This window comes from Schistocerca serialis, chromosome 3 (genome assembly GCF_023864345.2).
Source record: "Schistocerca serialis cubense isolate TAMUIC-IGC-003099 chromosome 3, iqSchSeri2.2, whole genome shotgun sequence".
In the NCBI taxonomy this organism is placed as follows: Eukaryota; Metazoa; Arthropoda; class Insecta; order Orthoptera; family Acrididae; genus Schistocerca; species Schistocerca serialis.
In genome coordinates, this window is record NC_064640.1 from 229,869,764 (window position 1) to 229,882,077 (window position 12,314).

General features: G+C 43.2%; 1 protein-coding gene and 1 pseudogene across 4 annotated transcripts in view; one reads left to right on the plus strand and one right to left on the minus strand.

The window, feature by feature from the left end:
• The window catches only part of LOC126469963 (homeobox protein extradenticle), a 348,664-nt gene that overhangs the window by 229,439 nt on the left and 106,911 nt on the right, over positions 1 to 12,314 (plus strand). The gene's annotated exons all lie outside the window — the stretch shown is intronic.
• On the minus strand, positions 8,030 to 8,147 carry LOC126471763 (5S ribosomal RNA; annotated as a pseudogene).

Below are 12,314 nucleotides of genomic sequence, written 5' to 3' on the forward strand. Positions count from 1 at the left end.
TGTGACAATGTCTAAGTCGGAGCGGTGACTATGTAGAGGTGTCTCTGGAAAGTGTAGCTAACTCAAATAAAATGTTTCTGATTTTCACTGTGGTTTCCATTTAGCGACCCATCGGAACTTCCTTTCTGGACAACCCTCGTAGTTATACTGTATATTCCGTTGGTTACTTGATTTCTTCCGCTTATCTTAATAGCAATGAAGTTACTCCATTGTGCTGTGTGTTATTCTTTTATTTGTTCCGTGTATTTATATGTTGTTATTCACGAAATACACGTAAGTCAATAACGTCTCTGAGAACTTATTTTACGTGGCCGTCTAATAAGTGAGAGAATGGATGCATAAAGTTAGTTAATTGTTACTTTTAACTTCGCCGGCAACCTTTACGGCAAGAATGGAAGAATGAATTGATTGTTGGTGTTAATAACGATCATCCTCCTTTATCTCCTCTGCATTACTGCAGATGGCGTGTCACTGAGCACATTTGTTCTGTGCATGCAGTACACGTGAGGCGCCTAGTTGTTTCCACTGCGCTGTGTGGAATACGAAGGTTCTGTTATAGTTCAGTAACCTGCTGTCTTTAATTTGATGTCCCCAGCGCAGAAAAAAGCACGCAGGTCGTAGGTTCTGTATCTTGAGGCTGAAACTGACTTTTAGCGAGGTTCTGTTCTGAAATAATGTATAACTTTTTTGGGGTGCCACTCGCGTATTTTAATATAGCCACACGAGAAGACTACATGATCTTAATACAACACCTTCTGATACAGCAAAGTACATGATGAAACACAATATTTATGAAGATGTATCTTTACAGTATTTGTGGCACATGTCTGTGCCTCATGACTACCGGAGTGAATCTTTTAATACTGAATAATGGCAAACACATCCTGCCACAGACAACATGACTGTGCATCTCGACTGCCTAATCCAGAGTGACGAACAGGAACTTAAATAAAAATTGAAACAAATCCTACGACAGACAACATGTCTGTTCTTCTCGACTGCCTAATCCAGAGTCACGAACAGCCCGAAACACTTCGCGCGCCATACCAGAAAAGACATGACCCGAACGCTTCCGAAGTGCTTCGTCTGCAATTTCGTCAGTCTTTTGTTTTTTATTTAAATTGTTTTTATTAATTATAAAATGACTGATTGATAGTCAGCTGTTGAGAGATATTAATATTAAAAAGTGTAGTCATTCCAATGAGTAGTTTAACTAATAATAATAACTATACTTTAACGTTTTGGCGCCCTTGCTCCGAACACAGCAGCCAATCACAGAGCAGTAGCATTATGCAGGCGGTCTTTCTCACGGGAATGGTACCGAATCTAACATCTGTCACAGGTACCTCACACCGCATTTCGCCATCTATATACTTCTTGCATCTCCACTGCTCTGGGAACGGCTTCTTGGGGCCTAATATGACGGCTGACTAAGCCAGAAATATTACACCGTACAGAATTTTACGATGTGGACTTTAATGCTCGCCGGCCGCGGTGGTCTAGCGGTTCTAGGCGCGCAGTCCGGAACCGCGCGACTGCTACGGTCGCAGGTTCGAATCCTGCCTCGGGCATGGATGTGTGTGATGTCCTTAGGTTAGTTAGGTTTAAGTAGTTCTAAGTTCTAGGGGACTGATGACCACAGTAGTTAAGTCCCATAGTGCTCAGAGCCATTTGAACCATTTTGAACTTTAATGCTCGTATTTATAACTGAGACCATTATGAATTTCACCTCTTTAACTGTCGCACTTCAGATCTTTATTGTTGGTGGGACTGAAAAAAATTTAAATTTATGCATGTAGACCATATGGTGACTACTGCTGTGTGACTATACTAAAGCGTACGGAACAAAACTAATCGCCCTTAAACTTGAAAGTGGCTGTGGTTCTTCGTGCCACGGCCTGGGTATGATTCTGAACGTAAGAGAAATCAGTGTCCAGCACACCAACTAGAGCAGGAAAGCCAGACTGTGTGCGTTAGAGGAAACTGCCACAACTTCCGGCCCGACGGACACAAGGATTCTCATGTTAGATAGGACTAGTAATTATGTAGCAATTCTCTTTGACGGGTAAGCGGTACTGTTCCGTTGTCCAGCAGCCAGATGGAAACTTTCTGAGACAAGCTACTCGCCTGCTCAGCTACAGGGCCATTTTCTGCGTAATCGTAACATCCGTGGCTCGTCCTTAGGATAGCACAGAGGCTACTCTGCTCCAGCTTGCAGCACTCCTTCCATTCGGCGCTCCCGTAAAACAGCCAGACCTTACCGGTGAACTCGATGTCGTGTGTCGTCTACATAAAGACCTAACCGTGATTCATCTGAGCAGGCGAAGCGTTTTCACCGTCCTCCCCCTCTCCTCCACAGCCCGCTATTGGTGCCTGTTTCCCCACTGTAGCTGAAAAGAAAGGAACAAGACTCTCTAGCATCCAAATACATCTCTCTGCGAATTTTCATTGGGAAACAATTAGAGAAGGAATTTATTTATTTAATCTGCCCTTGAATGTCTAGTATGAACTCCTACCGCGTGTCAAACCGAATTGTAGCCAAGAATCTGTGGCAGACGCTCTCGTGGGCGTCTTTCGGCCGCAGTGCTGACTTGCATAATTACTTGCAGAGAGGATTGTCTTCCACTGCCGATAAACCTGTAAGGCTTCACGCGGTGACGCAGATCTGAAATGCGCAAAGTAGGAATTTTGGTAACTCGAAGACATTTTACGCCAATTTCTTTCTCTACCTTATCAGCATAGTGCCCCATATTACAATGGCGAAGGAGACACACACACAACGCTTTAGCACGTTCGTGGGCACTACGAACACTATCCTTCTATAAGGGGCAGCCAAACGAAACAGACAAACGGAAAAAAATAAGTAAACTGATTATTATTTCAAAAGTAATCACCATAGCTGTTACTACATTTATCCTACTGTGAGACAAGACGGCCAGTACCTTCATGGAAAATTTTTTGCGTTTGCCCACGAAACCATGATTGTACACAGGCTTGCACCTGTTCGACCAAAGCTAAATGACGGCACCGAATTTTTTTCTTCAGGGCTCCAAAAATATGGAAATCGCATGGAGTGAGAGAGGAACTGTATGGAGGATGTGTAATGGCTTCTCAGCGAAACTTATGCTACATAATGGAAGCAACAGGCACGACAGCTCCGGAAAAACTCATGATGACCATTTTCTTTGACTGCAAGGGCCCACTGCTTATTGACTTGCGGGAACAAAATTAACGTACAGTGGTACGTAGACACTTTGTGCAAAACCTGAAGAGCGTCATTAAGTTCAAACGCCCATTAATATCAACAGGATAATTCCCATCTACATGTTGCCAAGGTAGTTTCGACTACGCTGCAGAAGTTTTGCTGGGAAGCCCTCACATAGCCTCGATACTGTCCTGATCTCTTCCCATACGATTTCCATATTTTTGGAGCACTGAAGAAAGACGTCAGTAGCCATTGATTTGCTTCGGACGAAGAAGTGGACGCTAGGGTACAATCATTGTTTCGCAAGCAACCGCGAAAAAATTTCCATGAAGGTATTGACCGTCTTGTCTCACAGTGGGATAAATATATTAACAATTATAGCGATTACTTTTGAAAGTTTTCTTAATTTTTTCTTTCTCTCTAGTTTTCATTCGACCACCATTTATACTTGTTGTATTTAGTCTAATCCTTGTTTGCAAGAGTTTTTCATTTTTTATACCCAGTTTTAATCAGTGATTACAATCTTGAGATCAGTGTCCGTTAACAGAATTGTATGAACCGCGCCGTAAAATTTCTACCAACACTGACAGCGTCAGAAAACAAAATCGAAATATCTGACTCTGCAAATCTTGCCATAAATTTTATGTTTCTTATACAATTCTGAGTACAGTAATTAACAATGAGCGACTGGAGACAGTCGAATCCTTTGCCTACCTAGAGAGTAAAGTTACATCAGATTGAAGGTCAAGGAAGGATATTGTAAACCAAATTCACCAGGCAAAAGCTGCTTTCAACGACAAAAGAAACCTTTTCACATCCTGCACCGTAGACAAACATCTGAGGAAAAACCTGATAAAGACGTTTGTTTGGCGTGTGCTGCTGTACGAAAGTGAAACATGGACACTCGGAGAACTAGAAAAACATTAAATAACAGCCTTCGCGATGTGGTGCTACCGCAGAATGTTAAAGATTTCCTGGTTGCACAAGATACCAAACGAAGAGGCGCTCCACAGTGTGGAGGAAGAGAAGCCTTGTTTCCTGAAGACATTCGAACACAGAAGGGACACACGGGTCGGCCATCTGCTGAGACATAATGGTATCATTAGAAGTATCATTGAAGGGACAGTAGAAGGGAGAAATAAGAGGCAGACCGAAATTTGAATACATAAAGCAGATCATGGAGGACACGAGCTGCACCACCTATGCCACTCTCAGGAGGAAGGCAGAAGACAGAAATGAATGGCGAACAGCTGCTAACCAACGTGATGGTTGAAGGACTAAGAAGAAGGAGGAGGAGGAGGAGGAGGAGGAGGAGGAGCAGAAGAACGTTGGACAAAAAATTACACCCCCAGGAGGTAGCACTTCAATACCATGTAAAGCCATCTCTAGCCTTGATAACGGCCCCATGTTTCTTAAGTTATGTCATATACAGCTGAACCCACTCAGTAATGATTACAGTAGAACTATCAAATTGCACGGACGTTGATTGCTACGTTTCGTCAGCTGTTCCAAATACCCACAGACATTTTCTATGATTTAGCAGGCTATTCGATATACGACAGTATGCCAGTGTGTTGACAAACCAGGAAGCGTGTAGCCTCGTGAACACGGATGTTGGTGGGTCAGCGAGAATGTTGAAATAACCATTCTGGTTCATGTTGACGGTAATCTGAATGAGTGGGTCTAAGCAGTGACACCAAAATACTCCCAAAGTATCGAAGAACCACCTACGGCCTGAACTACTCTGTCTACACGTTGCGAGATAAACGCCTCATTGGGCCGCCGTAGCTCTCGACACCATGCATCATTTGGAAAGAGAAGAAAATCACAAGTTTTTGAACCACAATACACACTCCCAGTCAGCTGCTGTCCAATTTTTGTGTCACTGGGCACAATGGAGATGTGCAGCTTTATATGACACTGTAAGCAGTGGCCTTTCAGGAAGCGTCCTACTTCAGATGTCGACAGCATGCAGTTCCCTTAGCAATGTTCACTCGAAAACTGTTTGAGGACGGTCGTGCGTTCAATGACAGCAGCAATTCCTGTATATTTTTAATCAGTTGTTACCGACAACGCGAGATAACCCTCTCTGATACCTGTCGGCTAGAAGATTCTTACGACTACTGTTCTTAAAATGTGTTACGTGGCTGCGTGTAGTACACCATCCTTCGTGAACACGTTAGACAAGCCACATTGATACACCAATGAATCGGGCAAGGCTGCCGCTGTGGCCGAGCGTTTCTAGGCGCTTCAGTCCGGAACCGCGCTGCTGCTACTGTCGCAGGTTCGAATCCTGCTTTGTGCGTGGACGTGTGTGATGTCCCCAGGTTAGTTAGGTTTAAGTAGTTCTAAGTCTAGGGGGCTGATGACCTCAGATGTTAAGTCCCATAGTGCTTAGAGCCGTTTGAATCGCGCAACTTCATTCACAGCGTGGTCATGGGCACGTCCAAACGTGCAGGCTTCTTCCTGGCACTGTCATGTCTCCACGTCGGCCCATTTTACTGTGCTTTTTCCTCACAGATGGCCGAAGTGGCCGTGCGGTTCTGGGCGCTACAGTCTGGAGCCGAGCGACTGCTACGGTCGCAGGTTCGAATCCTGCCTTGGGCATGGATGTGTGTGATGTCCTTAGGTTAGTTAGGTTTAATTAGTTCTAAGTTCTAGGCGACTTATGACCTCAGAAGTTGAGTCGCATAGTGCTCCGAGCCATTTGAACCTTTGCCACTTAAGTGCTCCGAATTGTGGCGGGTAACGTGGCAGTGTGTAGCGTAACTATGTCGGTGCGTGAGAAACAGCGCGCTGTAATAGAGTTTCTAACCCCAAAAAAACGTGCCTTCCATTGAAATCCATAGAACAATGAAATCTGTGTATGGTGATGATTGTACCGACATCAGTAATGTGCGACATTTGGTTGTTTGTCTTCGTAATGAAGGAAACAGTGGTGCTAACCTCAACATGTGTGGCAGAGCTCAGAGTGGACAACCAAAACGTAACACATTGGCTGCCCTACCTGAATCACCCAAAATTATGTACCAGGACGAGGCCTTTTTCAGGTGTGTAGAATTGTTAGACACATGGCCTGTGAAGTTCATTTCTTCAATGTCACTCATTCTAGCCCATGTGTATAGAAATTATGCACCACCTTTAATAACGAATCAAGACATCTTTCAGAGTTTCAGAGAATGACGTTAATTATTTGGAAAAATAGAGCAAAAATAATATAAATCCTAAATTTATAATCCTTTAACAGTTCGGTTATAAATTCACAGCAAATGTAACAAAATATGTGAACTAATTAATAGGTTGCATGCTTTACTTTACAAGTGTTAATAATGAAAAGACAGTCCAAACACATGATCTTTCCATTCGGACAGCTCTTACACATAGCTGCCAACTTTGAGAAGAGGCTGTCAATAATCGCATGGCAAATGTCGAGGGGATCCGTCAACGAATTTCAGTACTGAAAGTGCACTGCCACTCCAGAAGGCCTGGGCAACGATATATCCATTTGAATTCAATGTAGCTGTGTAAACGAATTACACACACGGCCTGAAATATGTGTATCAATTTGATGCACATGGCCAGGGAAGTCACCTTCTGTATCAATTTTGATACACGCGGCAGCTAGGTTGTTAAGAAGTACCTTCAAGGACTTCGATTTTATAGTGATGAAGCTTTGCAAGGGGAGGTGAGGTCGTGGCTTTCACAACAAAGTCAAATATTCTACAGTAATGATATCAATAAACTAGCCTCTCGTTGCGAGAAACGTGTTCGTCGCCAGGATGACTGTGTTGAGCAATAAATATAAGAACATGAAGAACAAAGATGTAATGTTAATAAGGCTTGTTTTATTTAAAACGCGTTGAGAATTTTCACTTTCCAGCGCGCTCTAGTTTGTTTGTACGATGTCTCAGGCTCAAGAAAGTTTGCCGTTAATGTTGTAATAAGACACGACTGAGTTCTTTGTCACAATTTTGTGCATTGTGTTTTATATATCTACATTTAAAGAGAAGCACTATTCGGAACACCAGGTGACGAAACGGGAAGAATATAACGATGACAATGGTAGGCTACAAAATCCGCAAAGAGAAGTCACATTAATCTGGGTCGAAGACCACTACGGCATCCGCGGCAACGAACAGGCAGACCAATAGGCTAAACGAGGCGGAGCATCAGGAACTCCATGTCATTCAAAGGTGCCGCGCACAGACATCGTACGACGGCTTAACAGAACGATGCGAATGAAGTGATACGAGGAATGGAGCAGATGAACCGACGCAAAGGGAAACGTTATAGAGCGATACACTATGGGATTCCGTCAAGCGTTGGTTCATGATGCACATGGTGTCAAGGTAATTTTATGTAACCGTTGCACGAATGAGATTCAATCACGGCCACTTAAAAAAAACAAGAAACAAAAACAAAAACAACCACTTGTTGGACTTTATAAGGGGACATGCACCTTATAATATTAGGATGTTCCGAAGAGACACACGATAGATCGGACATTAAATCAACTGAGTGCTATGGGGGTACAAAGGCCCCCACTGCGTTACCATTCTTTTGGGAACAACAGACGTAGGGCGTATAAACTCAAATATAAAAAAAACTAAAACTAAACTCCTCCTGAACAGGCCATGAAGGCCCAACGGTACCGACCGGCCGCCGTGTCATCCTCATCCATAGGCGTCACTGGATGCGGATATGGAGGGGCATGTGGTCAGCACACCGCTCTCCCGGCCGTATATCAGGTTCCGAGACCGGAGCCGCTGCTTCTCAATCAAGTAGCTCCTCAGTTGGCCTCACAAGAGCTGAGTGCACCCCGCTTGCCAACAGCGCTCGGCATACCGGATGGTCACCCATCCAAGTGCTAGACCAGCCCGACAGCGCTTAACTTCGGTGATTTGACGCGAACCGGTGTTACCACTGCGGCAAGGCCGTTGTAATAAACTCATATAAGCTCCAAAAAATTCGAAGTGCCCCTATAATCAGCCACGTCAAAATTTAGATCCTGCGAGCTAGCAACACGAGACGATATGCGGAGCGATATTACGAGGGGCAAAGCAAAAATAAAGATTTGAATTGACTGAAGGAAACAAATCAGGAGACAAATCAGAAGACAAATCGGAAACATAAAGTGTATTTGTACAAATTATTAAATTAGAAATAATACCCCTTTTATTGCAACTAACTCAAAATTTTGTACGCACATAAGCATAGTGTAAACATAGCAATTTTTTTTATAAAAGTTGTATCTCTTTTTGCTATAAATAGATTTTAGTTTGTACAAAGGTAATAGTTAAAACTGTCAATTGATACTGTTGGATGGCTGTATCATTATGAAACCAAAAGCCAATAAAAATTCCGATGACAACTTCCTTTACCTGCCCTAAGGTGACGAAGGAGACTGTTGTCTTTTTTGTGCACATTGATCGGGATTAATGAATAAGAAATGTACGTTGCCGTCCTCTTTATCTGCAAATGCAGTGCAGTAGCGTGGGAGCTTATAGTTGTATAAAATGCGTTGTTTCTTCATTTCTCGCACAAAGCTAATATTCAGTAACCGCTCATTGTTTTACAAAATAAAACGATACAGAGGAGACGACGAAACTCGGGTCGCTTGGTAACGCGGAAGCCAAGCTGCTGGCTACCGGCTGGTAATAGAGGTCTGCAAAGAGGGCGTTTCGCTCGAGCCTATTGCGCTCGGGCATAGTTTTCTGAACTGAAGTGATATCAGGTGTTCCCCAGGGAAGCGTCCTGGAACCTCTGCTGTTCCTGATCTATATAAATGACCTGGGTGACAATCTGAGCAGTTCTCTTAGGTTGTTCGCAGATGATGCTGTAATTTACCGTCTAGTATGGTCATCCGAAGACCAGTATCAGTTGCAAAGCGATTTAGAAAAGATTGCTGTATGGTGTAGCAGGTGGCAGTTGACGCTAAATAACGAGAAGTGTGAGGTGATCCACATGAGTTCCAAAAGAAATCCATTGGAATTCGATTACTCGATAAATAGTACAATTCTCAAGGCTGTCAATTCAACTAAGTACCTGGGTGTTAATATTACGAACAACTTCAGTTGGAAAAACCACATAGATAATATTGTGGGGAAGGCGAGCCAAAGGTTGCGTTTCATTGGCAGGACACTTAGAAAATGCAACAAGTCCAATAAAGAGACAGCTTACACTACACTCGTTCGTCCTCTGTTAGAATATTGCTGCGTGGTGTGGGATCCTTACCAGGTGGGATTGACGGAGGACATCGAAAGGGTGCAAAAAAGGGCAGCTCGTTTTGTATTATCACGTAGTAGGGGAGAGAGTGTGGCAGATATGATACGCGAATTGGGATGGAAGTCATTACAGCAAAGACGTTTTTCGTCGCGGCGAGATCTATTTACGAAATGTCAGTCACCAACTTTCTCTTCCGAATGCGAAAATATTTTGTTGAGCCCAACCTACATAGGTAGGAATGATCATCAAAATAAAATAAGAGAAATCAGAGCTCGAACAGAAAGGTTTAGGTGTTCGTTTTTCCCGCGCGCTGTTCAGGAGTGGAATGGCAGAGAGATAGTATGATTGTGGTTCGACGAACCCTCTGCCAAGCACTTAAATGTGAATTGCAGAGTAGTCATGTAGATGTAGATGTCTAGATGTAGATGCGAACCAGTGATCCCTCTACAACCTGGATGTAGTGGTCCGGTCTCTGTGTATAGAACTGCAGCCTGTCTGCAGAATAATGTGTTTTGTGTCGTTCGCCATGTTGTAGTTTGGCAAACAAATTTCCATCGGTCTGTATGTGACAAAGAATTGCAGATTGATTTATTGTTTCGAACTTCATGTCTACATGTGATGCAGTAGGTTGATGTTGGAGCAGAACCTAAAAGTATTTTCTTTTCGTGTTCTAGTGACACTTCCTAGCAGCCATGTTGTAGAATGAGATTTTCACTCTGCAGCGGGGTGTGCGCTGATATGAAACTTCCTGGCAGATTGAAACTGTGTGCCGGACCGAGAGACTCGAACTCGGGACCTTTGCCTTTCGCGGGCAAGTGCAAGTTGGTAGAGCACTTGCCCGCGAAAGGCAAAGGTCCCGGGCTCGAGTCTCGGTCCGGCACACAGTTTTAATCTGCCAGGAAGAGCCATGTTGTTGTTTGGCAAGAAACGAAATGTGAGCATCTATGGCTGGCACGATCAGACAGCTTAAGTTCATCATTCAGGTAGTATAGAGATTACAGGTACGAAGGCTCCAAGCGGGCTGTGACCAAACGAGGCGCCGAGGCCGGCCCCGGCCGGTATGGTGCGTTCGCCGCGCTGCTGTTGCTACCGCTTTAGTAGTAGCTCCGCGAGTCTGCAAGCTGGTGTCGCTCCTGACGTACTCCCTCCAGCTGATGGAACCACACCCAATCATTATGTTTACGCTGTAGACGTATACTCCTCGGTGGCAGTTTCTAATCGTGACATCATTGTGATTCGTAAGAGGAAATAGCTTGCTTTACGCAATAACGAAATTTTGGAAAAATTTGGAATTTCACAGGAAAGCTATGACACTACCAACTTTTTTCGGTCTCGTAATAATAAATCACGTTGCTGCTTTTTATAACACCATCTGCTTTATTGATTCAAATGTACATATGTGAACTTGACCACCTAACAAATTAGAAATGTAACAAGAACAAAATTGTCTCGAAATTATTCCCTATTTGCTAAATTACAATGAATCGACTTGTTTGGGATCAAGTTTACTTCGTCAGAGTGAGATAATGTTCCATTATTTTTTTTTTCCTGTCTTGTCAGAACCTGATACTTCATCACACATTTGACGCACAGTATTTAACATTTCATCTCTATCACAGATATAATTTCCAATAATCGGATGGGTGACCACAGAATTGTTACTATTCTGTGCAACGCCGGAATTATGAGACAGCGATGATTCAGCACTCGTAATACTTAACAGCTAATAGATGATGATAAAACCGTTGTAGTTTACTGCCAAATGCCGGCAACACTGAAAGCGGCCTTTTGCAATTAAGCGCAATGTTCATTTGCTGGACGTGTAACGTGTCTGCAGCAACTTAAACGTATGCACCTTGGTGTCTTCGAGTTTTTGTATGTCCATCCATATGACTGGAGATCTTGGGGACCACGGCCATTCACAATTGTAAGAAAACGAAACGCCTACAGCCGTCCTTATGATCTTATTTATTGTTTGACTACCAGTTTCGGCGCTTCAATGCCCCATCTTCAGGGCTTAGTTGAAGCTGCAGATTATCTGTAACTGTGATGTCAGCACTTACAGGTAATCTGCGTAAACCAGTTTTGTTGGCCACAGAGGCAGTGTATATATGGATCGTGATAACCACTTTAGGATCAACTAAGGCTTGAAAATGGCGCACTAAAGCGCCGAAACTGGTAGCTACACAATAAATAAGATCATAAGGACGGTTGTAGACGTTTCATTTTCTTGCAAATTGTGTCTTCGGGTCCTATATTACAGTGAATTTTCATTTAGTGCACCCATAACGAAACAAATTGAACTGTTTGAAACTTCTCGCCTTCTAGCACTCCTGTTGCATCTTTGAGTGGCTCTGAAAATATGAAGAGTTCTTTTGCATTGTTGTTGTCGTAACCAGTAAGTTTTTCAGACCCCCTTCTCGAGAAGCAGTTCCGTGTTTTTGTCGTTCTACTTTAGTACGTACTGTAGCATTCTAAACAAGCTGTTACGCTTTACGTTCCTTGTTTCAATATTGTTTATATCAAATTCACGTCAGTTCTTTATGATACGGTCACTATCTCTAGCAGCGTGAGCCGTGGAATAAACCACTGCAAGCCCATCTGTCAAATAATCTTCGTCTAACATGTGTTTCAGGACTGTGTTCAAAACATGCGTAATGCATGCATAGCACTGAAAGGATTGCAGTGCCTAGCATATATTAGAGCCTTCGCCAGTGGGAAATGGAATCTTGTTAAAATGATGTGGATCTACTCCTAACAATTTGAATAACATTTCCTCTTGTAGTTCTTTATAAATTCCCTATACTTTTTTTTCTTCTCACAAAAGTGATTTGTTACCAGTGCCATATTACGTAGTGGTTACTCTCGATAAGCAAAGTGCACA